This window comes from Haliaeetus albicilla, chromosome 14 (assembly GCF_947461875.1).
Source record: "Haliaeetus albicilla chromosome 14, bHalAlb1.1, whole genome shotgun sequence".
NCBI classification, from domain to species: domain Eukaryota; kingdom Metazoa; phylum Chordata; class Aves; order Accipitriformes; family Accipitridae; genus Haliaeetus; species Haliaeetus albicilla.
In genome coordinates this window covers 32,676,136-32,694,584 of record NC_091496.1, presented here as the reverse complement: position 1 = coordinate 32,694,584, position 18,449 = coordinate 32,676,136, and the positions used below count along the sequence as shown (strand labels likewise).

The window sequence follows — 18,449 nt, the reverse complement described above, 5'->3', positions numbered from 1 at the left end:
AAACACCCAACGCAGAACTAGAACAAGGTGCTCTTGTTGATGCTAATCATTGATGTGCTTCTATACAGCTTTTTGTCTGAAAAGCTCAAGCCCTGCACAAAGATTAACTAAGCCTTACAAGACCCATGTGGCGTAGGACAGTTTTATTCTCTGCATGCAAACAGGGAAACTGAGGCATTCCTACTGCTACTTAGAAGTACAAATAGGAAAAGGATGGCCACTGTACCCATTGTGGGCTCCCTTCCTGAAGAAAGACTAAGAAATAAAAAGAGAAACTATAAACCAAATGTACAGTATTGTAGAAAATGAGCAGCAGAAATCAAAGCATTGCTCCTCCTCCAAAATCCCCCAGTAAAGCTGGCCTATGCTTCACACCACAGAGGAAAGCTAAACCAAACCGAAACAGTACAATCTGACCTTGCAAATAATCAAAATCTTGCCCCTAATCTAACACAAATTTTTGTTTTAAATACACAGTAAACCACCAGGTAGGCACCTGTGGGGGTGGCCTAATGTCAGTATAAAGACAATTATACTTCACTCAAGCTCTCCATCTCCAGGCACGGCCTTTTTCTATTCCCCAAGACTTAAACTGCTTTAGTAATTTGACAGCACAGTCTGACCTGTATCTTCTGTATTGGCTGAATCCAACAGCTCTAGATCATAGGATCAGGGTTGGATGGGACCTCCGGGGACCATCTGCTCCAGCCAGCTCTTCCAAATCGGGCCAGCCTCAAAGCTACATCAGCGCTAGATTATATTTTTGCTACCTAGCTAAGGAGCTCGTTTTGTTCACCTACCTGCAGCTGCGGTCGCAACTCCGTATGTAAGGTTTCAATATGAAAACACAGGATACTTTCAAGATGATAAATGTTTAAAGTGTTCACTGGAAGAGGTAGGATTGGAAAAGAAGGTCTGGTGGATTGCTCTAGGCATTTCGTTCCAGGGCACCTGTGTGAATCTATATGGATGCTTTTCCCCTTACTTCAAAATCACACAAAAACTTTTCATAGTGCACATTTTTAAATTTTAAGCTCCTGCAACATAGGCCAAAAATTGCATTTCTTACAGGAAATTAATGATAACTGTCAGCACTACTTTCTAGAGAAAAATCCTAAATATAGAACATACTTTAGAATACATTTTTCATACAATAGGTAACAGTCCCAAGGAAGCTGGAGTTTTTACTATGTTAAGGTAACAAAGCTGGGACTCAAGCCCCTTTTAAACTTGCTTATTCGTAGTTTATGTGGTTTTCTTGCATAAGTATTTTTGAAATATTTAATAAAAGTTTAAGATATACAAATAGATATTGTAACTCTGGGCCCTTTTTACATGCCAGTTTTCCTTGTACCATCTCTCAACCCACTCCAGTGGCAGAGTGGACCCCATCCTCAAATTATGCAGACTTCAAGTTGAATGAAAAGTGCATGCAACTAAAAACTGCAAATGGTAGGTGAGGGTAGAATGCAAGAAAGTCACAGCAGAGCCAAGTAGCTCCCACGGAAAGTGCAAAAAAATTGATGGAGACTATTATAGCCCCTTCCCCAGGACTTGCATTTGCAGATTTTATTTTTTTATCTCATTTCCTACTGTTTGCAGGGTTATGGGAATATTTTCTCCCTGACACAGACAAAGTCCCGTAGGTCCAAAGAGAAAACTGACTGTGCTGTTTCATCAGGACTACACTTGGTAACGGGGACATGCTTTATTTCTGTCCATGTTGTGAAAAAGAGAGCAGGTTGTAACACTATTAAAGCAGTTATGCTGGATTTGCATTGCAGACATGGCTGTAGAACAGGTAAATTACATTACTGCAGCAAACTTCCCTGGCGACCCATATGGTTAAGTAGAAACTAAGAGTTTATAGCTTAATTAGAGGCATTTGTAAGTGAGGATCAGATAAACAGATATACAACTTGAAAGAGCGAATTGGCCATAAATTCTTTCATTCCAGATTCAGATCTGCTAATATACGACTGTAAACACCTTTGACAAGGTTATTTAAAAGCCAAGCAATCTTATTTCCTATGCCTTTGGAACCTGAAGTGGGAAGAAGTAAATGACGGAAATCATGCAATGCTGCCAGCCCAGTCTAAACGTATTTAGATCTTAGAGATAAGTGCTACAGAAATGCTTGAGGAGGTGGCAGGGAAGAACACAGGACAAGGGACAAACAGCTCCATAGCAGCAGTTGGCTACAAGCAGCCCTTTTGCCGTCTTTGCCATCCTTTCCTTCGTGTTCCCTTTAGAATGTGTTCATTTTTTTCACACTTCTACGCCATCCTTCATGTTTTTTCTTAAATTACAGGAGAAATACAAATTAATTTTGATGGCAAGAGTGGTGGAGGCTGCCTCTTCTGAAGTTTCACCTGCCTGTACCAGCATCTTTTTGCTTTCTCTCCAAAAAACTCCACGCAGATGCAATCTGGAAGTGTTTATTTTCAGACTTGGTTAAGATTTAAAAGGAAGTGTTCAGCAATGCGATGGCGATACTACATCCAGGCTGCAAGGAAAGAGCAGAGCAGAGCACCCAGGGTTAGGATTGCAGCTGAAACTTTTAAGGTACTAAGTAGGTTTAACACTCTTACTGGTAATAAAGATGTAGCCTAGGGTTGTAGTCTGAAGTTGTTTCCCGTGAGATACACTTTTATTTTTTCACATACAGAAAGATGATTTTGACCAGATTGGATTCCAGATAAGAAACTTACTCTGCTAACACAGGAAAACCCAATGTGCTTCAAAACATGAAGGGCAAATTGCCATTTCCTAACCTCAAATAATTCCTTGTTTAGGGAATCGAGAGAGACACTGCCAGACAACAGACCAAATTTCAGCTTTATATTAAGCTTTCACGGCTCCAAACACGTTTGTTTCACCAAGTGGGGGGAGTTTGTGATCGCTTAGAAGTCACTCTAGTAAAATTACCTCACCTTGCAATTTGCATCTATAGAAAAAAATAGAGCACGAAGTTAAGTGTCTTCATTGTTACTCATCCTTCTGCTTGATTTTTTTTCATGGAGGATTTAAACACTGTGATACCACTAGAGAACCAGGAGCCCAATTCACATTGCCTAAAGGGCGTGAGGTGCGAGTTACTGAAACAGGGGCTGCAAACTCCGATGGCTTACGCTGATACGAAAAGTGCTCCTAAGAATAGAAGGGATGGGATTTAAATCTCTGCCCGGCTCCTTCCGTCTCCCTTTAACGCCTACCTCGTTCGTTCTGCCATCTTATTTACCTTCACCCCAGGGCTGCTTTGCTTTGGGCAGTGCCCTCCCCTGCCAAATCTCTCGGGGAGGGCGAGGGGATGGCCAGGGCCCCGGGGGCAATTGGTGGGGATGCGCAACCCACCGACCATCCCGTGGGCCCCAAAGACAGCCGGAGTGGGCTCCATCACCTACCCCTGCAGGGATCAGCGGGGCGAGTTTTTAATTCACTTTCCCTCGGCGAGAGCCGGCGATCGGCCTCAGAGCTCCGTCTGACCGCGGGAAACGGGCGGGCGGGGCGGCCCCGCCCGTCCCCGCCCTTCCCAAATTGGGGGGGGAGAGAAAAAGGGTTTTCACGACTTCTGTGAAAACCGGGAGCTTCAAACGGCGGCGCGCCACCTCCCTACCGCCCCGCCCCGCCCCGCCCCGCCCCGCCCCGCCCCGCCCCGCCCCGCCCCGCCCCGCCCCGCCCCGCCCCGCCCCGCCCCGCCGGGTTTCCCGAGCCGCCCGCCCCGCCCCGGCCCGACGGCGATTGGCGGGCTCTGCGGGCGGTAGCCAATGGGGGCGGTGGAACGCTCATGTCGCCGTCCCGGGCGCGGGGCGGCGGAGCCCCATTAGGGCGGGGAGCGGGCGCGGGGCTCGGCCACTCGCGGCGGCGGCGGCTGCCGGCGGAGGAGGACGAGGACGAGGAGGTTCGGAGCCGTCGGTCCCCTCCGCGACGCTGCCCCGGCGATGCGGGTCTCCCCCCGGCGCTGACTCCGCGGGGCAGAGCCGGGTTCCCCCGCTTTCCCCCGCTCGTCGATGTGACGGGACCCCCGCCGCCCCTCGCCGACCGGGGGGGGGGGGGGAGATACGTCGCCGTGGTTCGGTAAGCCGGCGGCTCGCCCGGGAAGGGAGAGGGGGTTGGATGAGCAGCTCTGCGGCGGGACGCCCGGTGGTGGGGTTCGGCGGGGAGCCCGGCCGCCGCCGGGACCGTGCCACTGCTGGCGGCGGCGGAGCCCCTTCCCGCGGTATCTCGCCCTGCGGCGGGGGTCCTGCGCCCCGCCCGGGCTTTACATCGCCGGGACGTGCCCGTGAGGAGCCCCCGCCCGAGCCCGGAGCCGGCACTCGGCAGCGCCGTCCTGCCCGGAGTTGTTGGACGGGGGCTGGGGACAGCGGGGCTGGGGCGGGGGGGGAAGCGCGGCGGACCGGGGCCGCCGGTCCGAAGAGGAGGGTGAAGGAGGCGGGAGCTTTCCTCAAGGAAAAGAGAGCTCTGGAAGGGGCGGCGGACGCTCCCGGAGCCCCCTTCCCCCGGCATATGTGTTCAGCCACCATTTATCTATCATCCGGCCGGGGTGGGCCGAATCCAGGTCGCCTTCCTTGGGGTCTGAGCTCTGGGGGGGGCCGGGTCTGGCCTTGGAGAGGAATCTGTCATTGGACCCTGGCGGGGGGGCCGAGGAAAGCAAAATAAAGCCCCCGCCGGTACCAGTGTTTCTAAATGCCATCAACCGGAGAGCCAGGAAACGCAGCGGGGAGGGGGGATATTTTACAAGGTCTCTGAGAAATGTTTGTACAGAGGATTTGGAGGTTAACAATGCATATTCCCTACGTGCTAAAACGTAGAAGGTGGCAAAAATAAATGGCTAGCGTTGCTGCTGGCAAAGTTCCCCGGTTTCGCTCTTTAGCTGGTAACGGAGGTCTTTAAACTGCATGTTTTGCATGGCAAACTCGGAGTGACTGCTGAGATTTTCTAGCAGGATGTGGGGGTTTTTTTCCCCCCTTTAGCTCTAGTTATTATTATTTCGACGAGGAATTATCGTGACTTGTATTGCTGCTCTACAGCATGGGTGTATGACAGCGGCCGGGTTTTCATCCCCAAATGTCAGCAGGTCAGAGTGGGCTTGGAAAGGGAAGGAAGGGGAGAGGAGAGAAGGAGAGCAGTTTACTCTGCCTGCAGTGACAGATTCTTTCATTTCTCACTGCAGAGCCCCGGATGAGCAGGGCTGGTGCGGTTCTGCCAACAACACAGTTAATTGTGTCCTGTAAATCAAGGTCCACAGAGCTGCTCTCTTTCTGTATAACAAAAGGTTTTTGTAATGAGTAAGCTCAGATCGGTCACATAAAAATTTTAACATCAACTGGGCAAGGTGTGCGTGTGTGGGGACCTTACAGGGTTAATAGCTAAACTATTAAGATTGGAGTCAGATGTGGGTAAAAGCAACAGGAGAGTCTGGTTTTTTCCTAATATCCTGTAGTATGATAACTCTGAAGAAGGTAATTGTTTAAAAAAAAAATCTGTTTCGATTTAAGATTTATTAAGCAAGAAGAACCTTATGTAAACATCAGAATCCTTTTCTTGTTTGGAAAGGCAAGAAATGGCTAGAAATGTCATCTGAACTTAAAAGTGAAAGATGACAAACTATGTGTGGATTTTTATGCATATGTGCAAGAATGTTATTAATCTCATTTTCAACTAGCTTATGCTACATCTTAGGGGGACTGGGGCGTTTAACTCAGGCTTTTGGCAAAACGGCTTCTGTGCTTTTTTGTTGTTTTCTTTTTCCTAGCAAACGAGTTCTTTCTAACATTTAATAAGCCATATAGAATACAGGAGTAGGAGGTAGCAAGTGTCTTCCAAAGAAGGAGAAAAGGAGGGGGTGGGAGGGGGGGAGCCAGGTTTTACTTACATATATAATAAGTTGGGAATGTAAATTTGTATATAAGGAGGAGATCTGAAGAACGACTTGGCACGCTAATGACCTGGCTTTTCAGAACTTCAAGAGTTTGGTCTGTCTCCCCCTATGGTTATAATAAGAGATTAAATGCATTTGGCATATTTAATTAATTAGCATATGAAAATCAGATGGCTTTTACTTTGTCATTGTTTTCCTGTGAAACTTCTCTATGCTAATGAATGTCTCCATTTTACAGAGTAATTTAAATGGCTTTGGTTCATATTATGTCTTTGCAGATTGCTTTGACCCTTTCTAATGCTGCAGCCTTTGTATCCTAGCCTGAAAGTCCTTCGCTTTGTAATACGGATCTTGTGTAATACATTGTCAACGGCTGCTATACGTGGCTTCTAACCGAGCAGGCTGAGAGTTGCACTTAAATTTAAAGCCTCTCTTTGCTTGGATGGTGTTTTGTGCATTCTGGAGTTAATTGTATGTGCAGTGGTGAAGTCCATTTAAAACAAACAAACAGACAAGCTGGGTTTTGTTTCTGTTTTCTACCATTACCTTATCCTAAAGTAAAGAGATCCCTGCTGTTGGGGTATAAAAACATGCTCTGAAACATTACTTTTTTTTAAATAATTACAAAGCATCATTTGTGTTCCTGGGAAAATTGTTGTATAATACAATATTGCATTAAGAGTACTTGATCGAGATGGGTGCGTAATGACCAAGTGACTTATATCGGTATCAGTTTACCCCCTTGTATTAAGCCTTAAGCTTCAGTTTGGCCAGCACTGTTTTCTGCTTATGCTCTTTGAACGGAGGTAAACTTGAGGTTAGCTCTAGTCATTAGTAAATGCTTGGTGTAAGCCGTGCATGCTTAGGTCCTGGTCCTGGAAATGTTTACAGAAATGAGTAGCTTTTACTTGTGTGCTTAAATTGTTTGGATTAGGAGTTGTATAGTGGGAAGAACCAGCTTGGAAGGATACAGCACAGCTATCGCTCATCTTTCCCCCTCCCACCTTGTGGCTGAAGAATGATGGGAAGAAACATGTTTTGCAAGTGATAGCACACTGAAGTCGTGGCACTTCTGGCAGAAATTCCCAGATGGACTATCAGATCACAATTTGCCAAAATTACGTGGTTTTTTTACAGGAACAGCTCTTTGGCTGCTGGTTCGTTGTCAAAGGATATTTCTGGTTACTGAAGAAAATCTCACCAGTGATCTGCTATAACTCTTCCTCTTTGTATTTTGCTTGTTTGTATTGTGCGCTAAATACATCATACACTTTTTGGCAAAACTAAATGAACAAATGACTTCTCAGCACAAACCAACAATACTTCAAGCACGTTCTTATGCAAGGAGGCTTTTTTAAATGTACAAAATGAGTGAAGTGCTCAGATACAAGAGGTATGAGCCAATACAAACATTTTTAAAATATCTGTAAATGACAGCTTTTTGCTAGTTTACCTTTTCTTGGAACTCTGCCTGGAAAGCTAACTCCTTAAAAGTTCTTAAATATAACCGTAAGATTGGTGAGTTGCTTTTCAAGATAATTTTGAACCTATCAAGCTCAGACTGTTTTGCTAGCTAGTAAACCTGGGGTAGACAGTCTCTCAGGCAGGCCTTTCATTTCCAGTGGATTACACATCAACAAAAGCTGGAGCTGTGTTATTTCAGTTGTTCTGTACCAAAGTCATGTACTCCTGTCTAAGGTTTGTGTTTGAAACATTGATTTATAGCACCTGATAGCTCTTGCTGTTCTGCCGTGTGTGTTTCTCTCCTTCATTTTCCTTCTCTTCTCCACCCCCCCGCCTTGCTCTCTAGTTCCACTGAGTTGGCAATAAAGTGATAAGAGTATTATGGAGTGTGCTTGTAGGTTTATATCTGTAACAGTTTTATTCAGTTGCCCCTCTTTTATCTAAGCACAGATCCCACAGCTTGCAATTACAGTCTTTGACTTTAGTAACAATTCTGTTTTTTTGAAATGTTTCCAGTTACACACAATATTGGCTTCGTGGAATAGCTGCATGCCAAAAAAGCATTTCCAACTGCCATCCAAATATTGAAATATGATTGCTTTGCTTTTATTTAAAATAAATTTTGTTTCCTGTGATGTTTTTATAACCACCTTTTTGAGCTTGTTGCCTTCTAATCTTGCATCAAGTAGCCCCAATCTTAGCATTACATGATTCCAGAACTAGGCTTCTCTGACGGCAATGTGCCAAATCCATGTCTAATGTCTAATGTCTAATGTTTGTGTTAATGTGGTGTATATGAAAACTGACTTCTTGGTGGATTTGATCACTGATTTGTATAATTGCAACCAGCATGATTAAAAATCTGCATGTCAATATCACGATGCTTATAATAAACTTAGAGATTATTTTTTTAAGCAGGGTGATGTTAGTCCCTTAAGTTTTCTTAAAGGGAGCCTTCGTTGTCCAAATGTCTTCATTTCTGAAGGTGTTTGAGTGTTTTAAAAAGAAAATAAGAACATAGATGCAGCTATGAATGTAGCAAGGTAGACTTCAGATCATGCTGCGTGGTAGGACTCTCCCATCCTCTTGTTCTGTAGGAAAGCTGCATCTTCTCTCACCAGTCTTAAAAAGACTGAAATGAAAAACTTGCATGTTAAGAATTGTGCAATTGAATCTTTAAACATATCTAGACAGATACTGGCGCACTGCTCCTCAAAGCGCACATCTCTTCTGTATTCCCATGCTCCTCATTGGAGCAATGTAAACCACCTTTGACATAAGCGCCGTAATTGTTGAGCTTTACCCATTTTATCCTCCCCTAATCTCTTCATGAACAAAGTACTCCTGTGACAGAGGTGGTGCTAGCTCAGCAAGAGGCTCCACCGAGGCACCCAGGCACTCTTGCTCAACCTGTCGAGCGCATGGGGTAGTCGGACGCTGCCCTCACCCATGGCCCATTTCTGTAGCAACACGAATGCACAATAACCGTGGCACAAATTGAAAGCCGCCTGGCACTTTCAAGTGTGGATCGACTTGTCTAACCACAGTAAAAGCTGACTTGTTTTCAAGTATGTTAAAAATTAGTGCGTGATTAGTGAAGATGTTTTTTAAAGATCTCTTTTTGTAATCAAGTGTTACAGTTAATCACCCAGAGTTCAAAAGTGTTTATATAAAGAAATTGCATGTATTTGTGTACATACTTTAGGGCTAATGTATTTTTACTTTATTTCAGCCTCCTTGCAGGAATCGTAGGAAAAACAAAAGCTTCGCATGCTGAGATGACTATTCAAAGTGTGAATATTTATATACTTTAAAATGAATTTTCTGAAGGTATTGAAGAAATGTCTGAACCTAGTGTATTTGCATCTCTATATACAGACTGCTAAATGAATTATGCTAGGTCTAGAATCTCGCTGGTGAATTGCAGATGTCTTTTGTAAAAGTATACATATGGCTTTCTGAGAGCTTTGAACTGTTTCCTCATGCTTTGCTCATCAGAAAGATCATATGGATAACTTCATTGCGAGAGGGTTTTTTTCAGTCTTGTTTGCAAAGCATGGTGGATCTGTGTGATAAATACTGAGTTCCCATTCATCCTAGGACTGAAATGAGTTTGTCCTGTGCATATGGAATATGGGAATAAGATACAGAGAGGATATGTTTACATTTAACAAAATTAATAGTATAAAGAGAGTGCAAAGGAACTTATAAGCCTAAACAGCTTGGCAGGCCAATAGCCAGCAAACGTCTTAGAGTACTGCCAAACACGTAGGAAGCAGACCAGGCTCTCATCTACCAGAAAAGTACATAACTTCCAGCCTGGTAAGAATGTTGTTACCCAGGATGCAGCTTTGTTCTGTCCTCTTAGCAGCTCGGTGCAGGCTTGGATTTCAGACGGTATCTACTAGGAGGCACCACTACTAGTCAGGAGAAATTTGAACTGCCTAAGAAAGCAAGCAGTTGTGTTACAGCAGCTCTTCTCTGCAGCTGGATCCCAGAGAGTGTGAGTCCCCTTTTGCAGGAGGCTCTGGGGAAGTGAGCCATGTACTAGGGTGAGGCTGGAGAGAGCATCCGTGTGGTAAGAGGGAGCCCTATGCACCACTGTTGTGTTCAAGCACGAGCAGCCAAAACGCTGTGGAAGCGCTCATGGTGCTGCCGAGTAGGTTAGTGAGCTGAATGGTTGATTTAGCTGGTTGTAAATCTAGTAAACGTCAAGCTTTACCTCCTGACCTTTTATACAGACAATCTGCTTGGACAATCTTGCCAGGGGATTTCAGGTGGTGTGAAACTGTAGTTCGGTGGTCCAGGCTAATAGGCCATTTCTTTCTCAATATATGATTTTCCAGTTATATAAAACTCTTGATTTCATGCAAGAACAGCTCTTACAGTTTCAGGGTAGCTGTTAACATATTGAACTTGAGCAATGCAGGTATTTGATTGAACTGAAGTGACCACAGTGACAAGCAGGCATCTGTTTCATTGCTGCAGATTTATTGCTTTTCAGATTTCTTTGCAAAATCTCCCGACACTCAGAGCTCTATGCCTAGTTCTGAATCTGCCATCTTTTAGGCTGTAATTTTGGTAGGTTAGTTTTTAATGTCTCCCTGTCTGTCTCGTACTGTAGCCGTTTATAAACATTTTTGACCTATTAGTTGATGTCTTATTAGCCTGGAGCTGATGCTGTAAAGAGGTACTGCTATGATGAGGACGCTTTGACTGTGGTATAGTAGAAAGGTATACTTGGTGGCCTTATTTTAGGAATTGAGGTGATACCAGGCTTCTGTTCATGTAAGGCTTTTTTTTTTTCCTTACTTTGATGTGTAAGTCAGTGTTCAGCATTTAAACTAACTCTGAAACACTCCAAGTTGGATATTCAAGGGCAGATGTGTTTGTTCCTGGGTCTCTTTACACCTTCCCATGGCCTCTGGAAGGAGACTAATGCTTTGAAAGAAGAGGTCTCATGAAAATCAGCAAGTGTATCTTGAATTATGCAACGTTTTTTTCTGCAGGTAGCAGTCATCCTCCTTCATGCAATTCTGTGCACTTACCTTCTTCCTGCTTTGTCATGTATTAAATCAGCCAATATTTAATGCAACTGTGAGAAGGGAATCTAGACTTGTTTTTAAAAGGAAATTGCTCGCACGTCTTCCTACTCAAGTGCAGGGGGAGACTTACAAACCAGTATGTGAGCTGCAGCACCAGTTGTGCACATGAGTGGGGGGAAAAGCATTTCCAAACAGGCAGTTACAGTAATATTCTGTCAGTGTTGGATGCTGAATGAGTATTAATTACTTCAGTCTTGCATTTCTATGGTATATAAACCTGATAAAACAATATAGTAAGTCTGTATTCCCTCTGTAAAATACTCGAGTTATTTCCCTTGCACTGTCACTTAGTTGTGCTGGCACAGCTTGAGCAGGGACATGGAGATGGTTTGCAAAGGTTTGTGGGTTTGGGAGTTTTCTTGCTTTTTGTTTTAAGTGAGCTTCCCAGATCAGCACAGACTGGTACAAGGATTGTGTTAGTACACAGAGTTGCTCACCAGGGTGGTGAAAGAGGAGCTTCCTAAACCATGTGCTGCTACCCCAAAAAATAGACCATAAAGCTGCAGCTTCTGTTGTGCCATGGGTCCAAACCATGAAGTGGTTTTGTCACCTGTAAATCATCTAGTCCTTTGTCTGAATTGAGTTCCAGTCACAAGTGTTGCTCTTTCTACCTACTGTAATATTAGTTGTCTGGATGATCCTGAAGGGTTTTGGAAGATCATCAGTTTGAGCTTGGGTGTGAGTGATGGTTAGGCACCATTTCTAGTGATGTAAATAGTTCAGGCCTCTGCCCAGCCTTCCAGTTTCTGGGAATGGAAAGTCTCTGTCCTTAGCAAAGAAAATGACCTACTCCTCATTTTATGGAATAACTGTAGGAAAATATAAATCAATGGTGTCTGTGGAAAGAAAATACTTATTTCTAAAATCTTATTTTAAAGCTGGTTTCATGACTGGGCTTCTCACTTCTTAATACCAATCCCCAGTCTTCAAAAAACCCTGGATAAGCTGCAAGTTCCCCACCACCACCCCCAGCTAGAGCCTCTTTGCCTGCCTTCGCTTGTGTACTCTATCGGTTTCACAGTTCATATACTTGTGTTTTTTTTTTTAAATCTCCCCCTGCACTCTGGTGGGAAACATGTCTGCTGTTTCCTTTCAAACACACAAGGCTTGATTCTCCTCTCACAATGGCATAAATTGTGAAGAACTCCACTTGAAATCAATGGAAGTAAAGACATGTAAAATGGGGTGAGAGAAGAGCCCAGCCTCTGGTTTCTATTTTTAAGTGAGTCTGGTTAACCTAAAATTGTTCAATGTGCCACTGTGACTTTAGTTTGTAGATATCAGTTGCTATGCTTGTTTCTCTTCGTACATAATGTTTCATTTTCATATATAATACATTACAGCTAGCACCCCTAATCATGATGCACATTTCTTTGATTTAATACCTCAGTACTACTACATCAGGTTTGGTAGTTAACAAGCAATATGCATGGTAAAGTACTTACCTTACTGGGGTCAGATCCTACAAAAAGTCTGGGGTATAGCTGTATTCCAGTGCAAGTCCTGAAGGAAAGAAGGCTGGATTGGCTCTATCCATACAACTTAAACTTTCTTTGTGGTTTTCTATTGCTGTAGTAGTTCCGATCTGTGAATCTTGTTGTAGTTCTGATCTGTGAATCTTATTCCTCATTATCCAGGTTCAAGATACTAATTCTACATAAACAAACTTTCTCGGTTATTGTTGTTTTTCCTGTGCTTGTAAAGTGTTTGGATCCAATCTTAGATTTTGTAGTTACTCAAGAACTTATTTTAACTTCAGATTTTCTCTGAACAGCTAAGTACTTGGCAATAAACCTGGAATAGCCACACACAATTTCTGCCATTGCCTAAGTTTTGGTGGTTGCTCGCATTTGTTTATTTTTTGGCAATGGCTTCTGGTCCTTAATTACCATCAGTAGTCAAATAACTGAATGAGATTATACAGCAGTGCTGTAAAAACTGTTCATGCTAGCTATGATCTGTACATGTGTGGATATCTTTGAAAACAGTCACCTCATTCATTAACCACTGCAACAGACTCCAACTTTACCACTATTTAGTTTTTGAAATTAATGCAGCATTCTCTACCTAACTGAAACGTTGCTTTGACTGGCTCTTTTTATAGTTTACAAAAATAACATGAAATAGTTGACTCTTGTAACGTATTCTAACTTGGAGTAGATCTATTGGTTTATTTGAATTTTTGTTTCCTGCTTGAGTAGCAAATCACAGGTGTCCACAAGGGAGTCTCTTTAAACTTGAAGAATGTGGTAGGCTTAGTCTATCACTTAAATTTTATCTCTAACTTGATTATGAGGAGAGTGAAAACCCTGTGGTGGTTAGCCTCTTGTGCTGTTCAGTCCTTGAGCCTTTCCCTTCAACTTTAATCCACCACTCCCCCCAAAAAAGTCACAAGGTTGCTTAGCTAGTATGTGGTGGCCTTATGTATCAGGGAAGTATCAGGGACAGAAGATTCCACAGAAGCGTGCTGTGCCACACGAGGTTGTTGTTGTGTTGCAGACCTCCATCTTCAATGTGGCTTCCCAGTCACAGAGGTGATGTACAACAGGCTTCTGACCTCTTGACTACAGCTATTGATTCCAATAGCAAGTTCTCCCATGTCCTTGCTAGGTTTTGCATTACTGACCATGGGAAAAATTGAGCGTTTATCATAGTGAATTGATTGTTGCTTGAACTGTGGCTTTTTTGAAGTATAGCTGTCCAGCAGTGAGGTAGCATGATGATGGAGACTAAACCACTGCTGCTGTGAACTGCTGTGATCATGTGCAGTAGTGCTTGCCTATAGCTGGGGGGGGAGGGGGGAGAAGTGTGTATGATAGGGATACATATGCTTGTTGATCAGATAAACTTTTCTCAGCTGGAAGCTTCTCAGCTTTGTTCTGGTGGAACAGCCCTTGTTGCAGACTAGGGAACTGACAGCCTTCTGAATGCAGAGATGTGCAGGGGGTGGCAGGTTTTACTCGTTTTTAATCTGATAGCTTTGGGACTCATTCTGCTATACCATTCCTGGAGCATTTTTAAGCTCTTCTGAGAGTTATTACTGTGGAGGCTGCAATGCATGTCTGGAACAGAAACTACTTTTGGTAGTACTTTCAAAGCATAAGGTCTGGTATGCGAAGTCATCTTCGGGTACAAGAGAAACAAAAGGGTGCTGTGGCTGGAGTATGAGAATATCTGGAAAAATAAGTCTCTAATGCAAATTAGTATATACAGCAAGCTTGGAGAAAGACTGAAAGCTTTGCCAAGCAATATGAAGCACCTTATCAGTTTCATGGATGAAGCAGCTTCCATTGAAAAAGATAAGGGAATAGAAAAGCATGCTTCTGGCTGTTTATTAGTTGCAGTTGACAACTAGTCAAAGACAGTATCATGTAATAAGGTTGGTGACTAAAGTCTCTGATGAGACTTAAGTAACTTTTTGCCTGTTGTGAAACTGGTGGCGTAAGACCTGACCTCAGGAAATGGAGATGTATTTGGAGATCAGAGCTTGAATTTGTTTTGAGGAGCTGTCACCACAAAATGCAGACCTCATGGTGCAACACTTCTGCAACACATAAATCTGTTTTGGAAGTAGCAATAAACCCAAGGTAAATTTTAGGAAGCAGTCCTTCTAGTAAATAGTTTCAGAGCCATTTGCTTGCAGTCTTGATTTGTATGTAGGTATCCTAAAAACTATGACTACTGAATAGGTCACTGTGTACCTCTTCCAGGCACCTTTAAAAGCTAGCTTTTTCTCACACAAATGCTTTCTGACAAGAGGCCTCTGATAGATGCTTGGCACCTGTGTCTTCTGTGGCAGTAAGCAAAAACATATGGGGTCATGAGTGTGAATAGATTACTCTTGAGTAATCCTTCTGTTCAGTTACAGGTGCATGTCATAGTGTACACTGTAAGAAAGTGTTTAAAACTCTTTAAGAATATGCATGTGTTAAGGACAAAAGTGGTGGTGGGGGGGTGTGAAGTAAAGCAATGTGTTAAATAATGCCAGCAGCCTCTCAGTTTTTATCCAACTGTGTCCTGTTTAAGGAAGGTAAAAATGATTAAAAATTGGTACACTGTGGAAGGGTATGTAGAAAAGATTACTTCTTGACAGCATTCCAAAATTACTAGCTAAAGACAATTTTGTAACATTGATGTCTAACAGCATTCTGGTAGCCTCAATTTTTCCTTTCCTGTGGAACAGTTCCAGCCCTCACCTGCAAGTTAGTTTGTTCTGTGACACTTTGCAGAATAAAATAAGTACCAGGAGGACACACTGCGAAACAACTATCTCTAAATTTCTGACCGAAGTATGCACACAGCTTGGTACAGCTATAAATTTGGCCCCTAAGAAAAACATCTTGGAAGACACGTGAGCCTGTCTGCACATGCTGCACCTGTAATGCAATAGATGAGCACCAAGCACACTTCTGTAAGAAAGCCTGAGATCCGCATCTCCAAAACTGAAGCGTTTCTGTAGCTGTTGGGCCAGCACGGGAAGGCGCGTTAACAACATGGAGGGCAGAGCGTACCTGCCTGAGAGGGTGCAGGTGGATCTCAAGTCAGTGCTGTGCTGGCTGCCTGCAGGAGAGATGCTTGAGGATAGTCACCTTGAAACCGCATAGATGAAAAATACATAGAGTTAGTGACAGTCCTGGACGTTTTCACTTAAATACTGAAATACGGGGCTTGAGCTGCAGCTACCTTTCTGGTTTTGCAAAGAAAACCAGACTAGCGTGATGGTGCCTGCCTGGGGTCTCCTGCAGGTGGTGACTCCAGGGAAGGGCTGAGAGGCAGGCCATTGCGATGAGGAGGGTAACAGCCGCATCTGGTCAGGCAAACGCAGTGCCCAGACACCTAAGATGGCGGCAGATGTCCTAGTTGACTGGTGGGGTACGGAAAGCTCAGGGCCTGTGGTGTTAGGGCTCTGGCACCCGGGAGAGGTGCGGTGGCGTTGCGGCCGCACGGAGTTGGTGTGACTTGTGATGGCGGCTCCATTTCCAGCCGGGCAGAACGATAACGAGAGCTCGTTTCGCCGTTCGCCTCAGCATGAGAGGAAACGAGGGCGGGAGGGGCGGCTCGGGGCAGCGGGGGGCAGAAAAGGGCGGGAGCGGCGCTAGATGGCGCCCGCAGGCTGGCGGTGAGCCCGCTTCCCGCCGGGCGCTGTGGGAAGCCGGTCCTACGGGAAAAGGTGTTCGAAGCGACGCCGCGGGGTTTTTTTGTTGGTGGTTTTTTGGTTGGGGGTTTTTTTTTCGGTGTGCTTTTGTGGCACTCGAAGCGCTTCTGCCTGACTGTATTTCAAGAGTGAAGTTTCGGATTCCTCTAAAAGACCTGTTCGCTGTGACGCTGGGAGCAAAATAAAGAGCGTGCTTTTTCATTTCCCTCAAATTATTAGAATCCTGCTTGAAATGAGTGAAACAAATGGATTTGAAGGACAGGTGGCAACCTGCTGCTGCAAAAAATGGAGGAATTTTTTTTTTCCCCAATTCCTCTGCTTGCTGTGCTTCTGTTAATTTGCCACTGTCCAAAACTGTACTGAAACCCAAAGGAAAAGGGAACAAGCTTGCAGGTCCCACCCCATATGCTCAAAGATACGTTTAGATGCACATCTTTTGGGGTGACATCTCGCTTCTTTTTTTTTTTTTTTCTGTCGGGAGAAGGTGGATGTGACTTTGCAGGTAGAGCTGGAGAACGTGAAGTGAAACGAAGCCTTCGGCCTCGGCTTGCCCCAGCTGACCGGAGGGGTACGGCAGGAGCCCGGCAGGCTGTGGCACTCCGTGCCTGGAGAGCGAGCTTTTCCTCAGCAGGCTTTTCTTCCCCAGAAGACCCTCTGGTGGGATGAGGACGTGTGTCGCCTGTTGTTGCGGTGGCAGCTCCGTGAGGGTGTCAGTGGTTCGAGTGCGTAGACGGAGGCAGGAGCCTAAGAACAGCCCCTCCACAAGCACAGGAGACGACAGAAGAAAAGCAAGCACTTTGATGTTTTTTCTCTTGCCCCCCCCCCGGGTAAGCTGCCCAAACTAGTTTAGCCAGGCCTGGAGACAGCAGAGGGAGGAAAAAATGGGCTCTGCCGAATAGCCAAAGGAGTGCTTCCTTATCGCCCTCATTCCTGGGGAGCTTTTGCGCTGAAGTGAGCCTGTCCTGAAGGTATGGGAGCGAGATAGGCCTGCCCCAGACTGCCGGAGAAATGTGTTTTGTTGATAGTCATGAAGAGGCTGTTTGGGGTCAGTAGCTGTTGGTCCTGCTTTTGAAGGAAGGATGGGCAGGTGCTAAATTCAGGCCTGCGGATTAATCCCGCTTGGGATGCGGGCTGTGGCTGCCGCAGGTTCCCTCTAAAGGCCTTGGAAGGAGAAGGGGCACCTCAGGAGGCCGCTGAGACTTCAGGTGGGTTGTTAGGCTTGGGCGAAATAAATAAGCATTCAGAACATCTTCTGCGGAAAAGAAATGGGGAGGAATTGCTGGCAGTGCAGAACTCAAGCATCTGGCCAACTTGACCAAAATATTGTTTAAAAAGGGAATGGTCATTTCTCAGAACTGTAGGCATATTTGAGAGTTTTTAGCTAAGTTCTTGTAAGCATTATCCTGTTAACATGAAAAGTGTTGCTAGCTTTTGTAGACTTCTGATGAGGCTGTGAGACATAGGTGCTAATAATGAATCACCCGAGTGGCAGGTGTTGAAGCCATTCTCAAATGGACCAGGGCACTTTTTTTTATCTTCTACAAATACTGGTTAGTGCTACACCAAACAAGACCTGTCTCCTGTTGTACCCTTCTTCCCACAAGAGAAGGAAAACATTCTTTCAGGGGTGTTTTTTTGTTCCTTGAATTCAATCTTGGGAAAGGAAACCCTCAGTGGTAAATAATTAGGTTAGGAACTAGCAGGATGGGCCTAAATGAAAGTGCCTCCTTCAGCGATTCCTCTCCCTTCTTAATTGTACAATGGACTTTCTCAACGCTGCTTCCTGGTATTCATCCAAGTCGTCCAGCCCTGAGTACCTGTAAACAATTAACATTCTCCCACATGGCACACAAACCCTTGGTCAGTGTTTAACAGGGTATTTGTGTGTGGCAGCAGTTTAATCTCCTCGAGGAATCCTTCTGTCTTCCTTCTGCCTTTCTCTTCCACATCCTTTCCTCCCAGTTGTTTGTTGCTGACGAATTTATACGTGGACTCTAAATACAACTATTTCTATGTGATGCTACTGTCTCCTCTGTCCTAAGAAGCTATAATTGCAGAAAAATGTCAGGTTTTAATTGTATGTCTCTAGCAGTCCCTATTTAATGTTGTTCACACCTGCTTTTCGGTTTGTTAGAGTAAGCTGCTGATGGGAACATGCTGTTCCACTCTCTCTCATATTGGAAAAAATTAAGCGATTCCTAGGCCTCCTGTAAGGTTTCTTTTATTGCTGTTGTCATCCTGTTCTGCGTTTGAACAGAAAACATTGCCAATTGCCTCTTGACTGGCCAAAAGCGCAATATAGGGACGTAGAAGCAAGAGCTGCTATGAAGTGTACTTTACCTAG

The 18,449-nt window shown here is 44.6% G+C and overlaps 1 protein-coding gene across 1 annotated transcript in view; it reads left to right on the top strand.

Moving 5' to 3' along the window:
* The first annotated feature begins 3,818 nt into the window (after positions 1 to 3,818).
* The window catches only part of PRICKLE1 (prickle planar cell polarity protein 1), a 65,993-nt gene continuing 51,362 nt past the window's right edge, over positions 3,819 to 18,449 (top strand). The window contains exon 1 of the mRNA XM_069802209.1: positions 3,819 to 4,077. The gene's annotated coding sequence lies outside the window, so the exon portion shown is untranslated. The remainder of the gene's footprint in view (positions 4,078 to 18,449) is intronic.